The 8,190-nt window shown below is 40.5% G+C and overlaps 1 long non-coding RNA gene across 1 annotated transcript; it reads right to left on the reverse strand.

Annotated features, from left to right (window-relative positions):
- Window positions 1–2,537: 2,537 nt before the first annotated feature.
- On the reverse strand, window positions 2,538–7,842 carry LOC134600070 (uncharacterized). The gene is made up of 3 exons (XR_010090347.1): window positions 7,754–7,842; window positions 3,819–3,930; window positions 2,538–2,600 (listed from the first exon to the last, which is right to left on the reverse strand). It is a non-coding gene; the product is annotated as an uncharacterized LOC134600070 (long non-coding RNA).
- Window positions 7,843–8,190: the final 348 nt, after the last annotated feature.

The raw sequence follows: 8,190 nt of genomic DNA on the forward strand, positions 1-8,190 counted from the left end.
AAAATCTCAGCATCCCCATACAACAATTGTAAATTTTGCTCTCTTATTTATACAATTTTAACATGAATTCTCTGCAACAAACACACAGGGCAGAAAAAATGTGGTGTTTGACGTTTTGAATGAAGTGACTTTTTGTCCCAATATGAAAATAAAGGGCTCATCATATAAACAATCATACATCCCACTTCAGACACCAGTTTGTTGGGGATAAAATCAGCCCGGGCCCTTTGTGGATGATGGATATTTGCCAACTCATTTAGAGCTCTGGAAATTGGAAATGAATAGCAGAGACGTGTTCAATAACCAATTCCAATTCCTTTATTACGCAAGTTATATTTATACCCCATTTTCATAGCAGGATGGGAGGGGGAAAAAGGAGCATATGGGCATGACAATGATGACAATTACATTTTTTTTCACAAGTTATGAACAGCTGTTTCTAGTTATAATTCTACGTTACATAACGCATACATATTTGATAAAAAACAGATATTTATAAATACCGAAATCTTGGACAATTAACAAGAACATTTCGAAATCAGTACTTTTCCCATAACTAGGATTTTAGATAATTTTATTTCCGAGAATTGGAGATACAATGTCAAATGTATTCTTGGTTCAAATTAACCCTTATATGAACAGCTAGGATAGATAGCAAAATGGATATTCGTATCCTACATTGATCATTGCTTTTTGTTTTACTTAAACCTTTCTACACCTGTAGAGATTCAGGGGGAGATTGCATAAATTGTCACTTTTCAACAAATTGCTCCACTCTTATTCCTCTTTTTCCTTGTTCACAGTAATTTAAAAGCAGTGATGATGTTTGTCTTACTCAGCCAACCCCCTACACCAGCTGTAATAATGGTGTGTATGGCGTTGTCTATGGTGGCGTACTACAGGGAAAATTATTCCGATGGAATTCGATAATTAAGGCTAGGTATTGCCAAGGAGTGAGGTTGCGGATAGGTCTAGAATCATTAAATTCATGAAGCACCAATATCCAAAAAGTAATAATCAATACCTAATAAGGTTTATAGTGATATTGGCGGGCACACAACCCAGTTCGGATAGAGTACATTGAGTTATAGGAAAGAGAAATCACACAAAGACCAAGTTGAATATAAGAATTCACACTACACTTTATTATCCACAAAGGGATCTAAGCAAAGTAAGTTTTACTCTCATTTAAGTAGTTGCATGCATTTACTTCAATCAGCTTAGTATCTAGATATATCAGCTTAAGTATACATCACCATTAGAGAAGCTTTGTTGTCTCCTTGCCACACATGACTGGGGAGAACTCAGGCAGTCACTCGGAGAGACCCTCTCTTCTGGGAACAGCAGAAACCAGCAACACGCGTCCGCATTACAGGTGGGTAGTTCTCCAAGTGAGCGCAAGATTCCCTTAGTCTTAAATACCTGTCTTCAAGGACAGACAGTAGTTCCTTATCAGTGCAGCCCAGCAAAAGACCTTGATACAAGCAGCTGGATGGACCTGGCAGTTGGCCAGACTGTTCAGGACCACCAGAACTTATGCCAAGTCTTGTGCGGTTAATTATCGCTTATCTACAAGCTTTCTTTGTACTGTTCTAGAGATGGCAACATAAGTTTTTGATGGCAACATAAGTTTCTCAAACTGCTGAAGTGCTGTGTCAGCGTAGTAAACAGGTGTAGTGCTGTGTCAGCTCTTAATAGCTGTGGCATAAGGCCTTCAAGCCTGCATCTATTAATTGTGGCCTTCAAGCCTGCATCTAGTAATACGTGCTATGTGTGCTTATATGCTTACCGGTGCCATATTAACTATCTATTAATGCTTGAGTTGCTCAATAGTGATCAATCAATCATACTTAATTAATATGAAATATTATCACATTCCATCCCTTGATCACTCAGTGAGCAAAACCTCACACATTTACACATACCATTCAGGTTATCAGCAGGGGGAAAACCCATTTACCCACTGATTCCCATTATGCTCCACTCACACCTGGAACCAATTCAAGCCTAATTAAAACTCTTCTAGCGCTACACTATGACTTATTTTTTAAGCTAGCAAAGCTTTGAATGCAGAAAACTGTAATTTTGTAGCACAGATAAATACAAAGTATAATAAAAACACACCATGCAATACCTTTTATTATTTTCAACCCAAGCCCACCTATCCAGGAGTATTTTGTAGCATTGGCTAACCAGTGTATAATAGTGTAGGTTCGCTTTGTGCTCTGCTGGTTTGCATAACTTATCCAAAATTGGGTAAGTTCTTAAGAAATATTAGAGCTTACAGGTGTATATAGTATGTGGCAGCCAAAGGGCGTTGTAGATTCTAACGTTGACAAACCAAATGATTCATTTGGTAACTTAATATAGGTCATTGACTCAGTTTCATTGTGGCTAAAATAGCCTTCTCTATAGAGGTTCGCTCTCATGTTTGGACAGTTAACGGTCAGGCAAGTTACTCTCATTTCGATTTCTTTCGATCTCATCTCTGCGGAATCACTCTGGTCCCAACCTCCAATCTCATTGTTGGTATCTGAGCCGACCAAAGGGTGTAGAGTAAGCACGGTCATCACAATAACAGCCGGACCAATGAGCTTCGCCTGTAAAGATACAACTCATTTTACTCTCTCGAATAACATTTGCCCGAAGGCACATATTCCCATTTATCATGACCTGAATTGGAAAGTATCACAGTATTGTCATTGCCTGTTGCAATAATGTCTGCTGGTTCTGGGGGACCTTTCTCTGTCCTCACCCAGACTTTGGCCCCTGGATTTAGGTTAATAGAGCCAAATCCCTTATCTCCTCTTACTGTTTGTAAGGTGGGGGCTGTTCCTTTGTGTACCTGTCCCTGGTAAATGGGGATGATAACCAATTGGGCTATTCTGTCCCCTTCTTGCACTAGCAAGTCTTGTGGTCTCTGATTTAACAAAAGGACCTTTATTTCTCCTTGATAATCAGTGTCTATAACCCCTCTCATTACATGTATCCATTTAAGGGTGAGGCTAGACCTAGGTGCAATTAGTCCAAAGTGTCCCGGGGGTATCTGTATTCCTATACCTGTGGGGAACATCTGAACTTGCCCTGTTTTAAGTCTTTCTTCCTTTCTGGCTCGCAAGTCTATTCCTGCAGCCTCTGGGGTAGCCCTGTATGGTTCCAAGGCTCCCTCCTCTGTTTCCCAATATGTGATAGTGTTAGTTGCTACATATGGTTTAGCTTGTATATTGGGTGCGATCATTCTAGTGAGGGGGGTGTCATGATCTGAGAGTGGTCTATTGTTTAAGATGTTCACAGCTGTAGGCAAGTTATCTCTCCATTTGACCATTGTCCCTTCACCAAGTTTTCTCAATTGTTGTTTCAACAACCCATTCATCCTTTCAATCAGACCAGCTGCTTGAGGATAATAAGGTATGTGAAATATCCATTCAACATTGTTTTCATTACAAAAATCTTGTACCAGTTTTCCTTTAAAGTGACTTCCATTGTCACTATGAATCTGTAATGGAAGACCATAGTACTGTATCATGGTTTCCAACATTTTAATAGTATTTATTTGGGTAGCCCTCTTACAAGGGTGAACCAATAAATACCCTGAATATGTATCCACAGCCGTGCATACATATTGAAAATTTTTACTCATAGGAAGCGGACCTATGTAAGCCACCTGCCATATTTGCCCTGGTGCTTTTCCTCTTTTTATTTGACCTCGTACGATCCCTGGCACATGTCTATTCTGCTCATGCTGACACACTGGATATTGCAGAATTACTGTTTTAATTAAATCAAGTGGCACTAAAATGCCTCGATGTTGTGCCCACCTGTGAGTGGCTTTCTCTCCCAAGTGTCCACATTTCTGATGGGCCCAAGTAGCCAATCCCAAAAGTGAGTTAGAATTTTCAACAGACGCCTCTGAGATCTTGGCTTTCTCGTCTGCAACAGAGTTAAACAGACGATCCAATGCGTCAGTATTGCAGTGAGCATCAACATGAAAGACTGTTACCTCATTTTGATGTACCATCTCCCATATCTGCTCCCACAAATCTTTTCCCCAGACTTCCTTTGTATGAATCATGAACTGATGTGACTGCCATGTAGGCAACCACGTGGCCAGTCCATTGGCAACAGACCAGGAATCTGTATATATATGACAACTTCCAGGCATCTCTTGTTTCAATGCCTGAAACACTGCATATAACTCTGCATACTGGCTACTTTTTCCCCTTTCCTGTCGTAGTCAGTATTTTCTTGGTTTCTGGATTGTAAGACACTGCTTTCCATTGTCTTTCATTACCAATGTATTTTGCTGAACCATCAGTAAACCAAGCATGCTTTGCTTGATCTTGTGTTAGTTGCGCAAAAGACTTTCCCACTTTACTGGAGATTCCCCTGGCTTGTCTGCGTCTGGCAGATAACCAGGTTCTTGTATCGGCGCATCTGCAATTTTCTCATGTAGTACAGCCGTACCACTATTTCCTGTTTTAGCTCTATCCTGTATGTACCACTTCCATTTTATGATACTGGACTCTTGTGCATGACCTATCCTATGTGTCTTAGGGGAACTAAGTACCCATTGCATGATAGGTATCTCTGGGCGTAAGAACACTGTATGTCCTACCTTCATCTGTTCAGTATCTACCAAGGCCCAATAACAGGCAAAGAGCAAAGGGTGTGTACCTCTCTCCTGCCTCAGGTAACTTCCTTGCCCAGAAACCAAGGGGAACCTTAGTCCTTCCTTGTTTCTGCCGAAGGCTCCAATTAGCCCATTGCTGATTTACTGATACATTTAAGTCTATGTCTCCATCTTGTATGGGCCATAGATCAAGGGCTTGTTGGATAGCCTGTTTAGATCCCTCAAAGGCATTCTGTTGTTCTTCTCCCCATTCAAAATCATTTTTTTTCCTGGTTACTTTGTACAAAGGGGAGAGTAACTGACTCAGGTGTGGTATGTGTTGTCTCCAGAAACCAAAGAGACCTATAAAGCTTTGAGCTTGTTTCTTGCTTTTGGGAGTTTGAAACTCTAGCACGTTTTGCTTAGCTTTTGGAAAGATTTCTCTGTGTCCTTTGTTCCACTGTATTCCTAAGAATTTTACTGTTTGAGCGGGTCCCTGTATTTTACTGGGATTTATCTCCCACCCTTTGCTCTTCATGTGCTCCATGATCTCTTCAAGAATCTGCTGACACTGTTCTTCACACTGTCCCTGAATCATAATGTCATCTATATAATGGGATATTTTCACCTCTAAAGGTATTTTTACCCCATCAAGATGTTCTGCCACCAGCCGATGACAGATGGTGGGACTATGCAAGTATCCCTGTGGCAACCTGGTGAATGTGTATTGCCTCCCTAACCATGTGAAAGCAAACTGCTCTTGATTTTCTTCAACTATTGGAATAGAAGAAGGCATTAGCCAAATCTATAACTGCATACCAGATCCCTGGATGCTTCTGCATATTTTCTATAAGAGTGACGGTGTCTGGGAAAGCAGCAGTCAGTGGAGGTGTGTGTTTGTTCAATTCTCTGTAGTCTACCGTCATTCTCCATGTATGGTCTGTTTTACGTATTGGCCACATGGGATTGTTAAAAGCAGTAGTGACCCCTCGTAGGACCCCAGCTTTTAATAAGTCATCTATGGTTTCTCCAATTTCTTTGTGGCCTCCTGGGATCCTGTACTGCTTTATATGTACTACTTTAGTAGCGGGTGGTAGTTGCACTGGGGGCATTAACAATTTCCCTACCACCACTGGCTGATATACAGGGTTTAGTTCCAAAACTGTAACAGCCATCCCCCAAATGTAAGGTCAATCCTTTAAGGATATCAATTCCAATTATGTATTCGGGTATGGGGACAATTAAAACCGAATACTTATTTTTTGGCATTACTGTCCAATTTTTAGTTCTACCCAGGTCTGAACTGCTTCTGTCCTCTTACCTCCCAGACCTGTGATTACATAGGGTAATCCAGCAAATTTCTTAGGGTTACCATGAATTAGAGTGGCTTCGGCTCCAGTGTCCACAAGGCAGTAACCCTTTCAACATTTTTTATTTTTCCAGTAAATTTCAACTTTTACATGGGGTCTATGGTCTTTTACTGAAAAGTCAATCACTGGAGCCTGCCTCACTAGTCAATTCCTATTGTCTAGGTCTGGCAAATCCAGGTCTCCCAGGTCGGGCAATTCCCTGTGTGCATACTCGTTTTAAGTATTACCCAGCTAATTTCGGCCACTTATCTTTGGGAATCTTTTTCAGACAAGCAAGAAGGTTAGTAGGCATGTCAATTTCACTTTTTTCACATTCACAATCACATTTACCAGCTGAACGGGCCCATTCATTGGCAATGGATGCATATTGCTCATCTTCCCATCCGGGAATGTTTTTAAACATTGTGCAAAGTTCTTATGTTTTTTTTTTTTCAGAATAAACTTGCACTCCTTGAGATGTGTGTACTATGCGTTTTATTTCATTTCACTTGAATATGTACCAATCCAGACACCTAGTGTCTGGCTTATTGTTTTATTCTTCACTCAATAAACTTGCACTCCTTGGGGATGTGTGTACTATGTGTTTTATTTAATTTCACTTGAATATGTACTAATCCAGACACATAGTGTCTGGCTTATTGTTTTATGCTTCACTCAAGCCTGCCCAAATGACTAATTTGGCTGCAGGTTTGCGCTTCCCGATCACACTGGCTTTCTATACACTCTGTAAAGTGCATAGGGGCGTCTATGATCGAGCCAACAGTCTCGCACTTTCAGGAACAGCCATTTCATTCACTTCCTCAGTCAGCACTGGCTTCCAGCACCTGTTAAGGCGCGTAGGGGCACTTGTTAACTGACCAAGCACAATCACCCATTCGTGTCAGAATCAACCCAAACAATCTTGTGGTTTTGGTGACCTTATCTCAATACCTGGTATTGAGCTTATTAAATTAGCAGCAATTCAGCCTCATTCAGGACGCTAGCCTGTTTGAGGGTAACGCTCCCCAGAAGGCACTGGTGTTCTACACACCCTCAAGGTGTATAGGTGCGTCTACCAACCGAGCACAACATACATTCTTGAATCAATCTTCAGAAGCACTCCTCAATCTTATTAGATTGAGCATTCACTCACCAATCTTGCTCTTGCAACGTCCTGTAACTATTTTCAAGTTTACACAATGTTCAAAGAATCTCTAGAAACCGTAATGTTTATCTATGACTGCAGCACGCGGAAGAAACTGATAGCTTTTAAAGCTTTTTTCCTCCGTGACGCAGCAGAAATTAAACCTCGCACAACGTTAGTTTCACTTTTCTTTTTACTCAAGATTTACAGACAGTTCTAACAATTTCTAAACACAATTTTCTTATCTTAACTATTCTTAACAACATTTTAAACACACTATTATTATTTTAAACTATTTTAACTTGTTGATTTCAAGTTTCCTTGCTGAATTAATACTCATCCCTGCTCGCAGCGCCAAAATGTTGTGCCTAATCATTAAATTCATGAAGCACCAATATCCAAAAAGTAATAATCAATACCTAATAAGGTTTATAGTGATATTGGCGGGCACACAACCCAGCTCAGATAGAGTACATTGAGTTATAGGAAAGAGAAATCACACAAAGACCAAGTTGAATATAAGAATTCACACTGCACTTTATTATCCACAAAGGGATCTAAGCAAAGTAAGTTTTACTCTCATTTAAGTAGTTGCATGCATTTACTTCAAACAGCTTAGTATCTAGATATACCAGCTTAAGTATACATCACCATTAGAGAAGCTTGGTTGTCTCCTTGCCACACATGACTGGGGAGAACTCAGACAGTCACTCGGAGAGACCCTCTCTTCTGGGAACAGCAGAAACCAGCAACACGCGTCCGCATTACAGGTGGGTAGTTCTCCAAGTGAGCGCAAGATTCCCTTAGTCTTATATACCTGTCTTCAAGGACAGACAGTAGTTCCTTATCAGTGCAGCCCAGCAAAAGACCTTGATACAAGCAGCTGGATGGACCTGGCAGTTGGCCAGACTGTTCAGGACCACCAGAACTTATGCCAAGTCTTGTGCGGTTAATTATTGCTTATTTACAAGCTTTCTTTGTACTGTTCTAGAGATGGCAACATAAGTTTTTGATGGCAAAATTGTAGATACAAATATCCATTTTGATATCTATCCTAGCTGTTCATATAAGGGTTAATTTGAACAAAG

This window comes from Pelobates fuscus, chromosome 1 (assembly GCF_036172605.1).
Source record: "Pelobates fuscus isolate aPelFus1 chromosome 1, aPelFus1.pri, whole genome shotgun sequence".
In the NCBI taxonomy this organism is placed as follows: domain Eukaryota; kingdom Metazoa; phylum Chordata; class Amphibia; order Anura; family Pelobatidae; genus Pelobates; species Pelobates fuscus.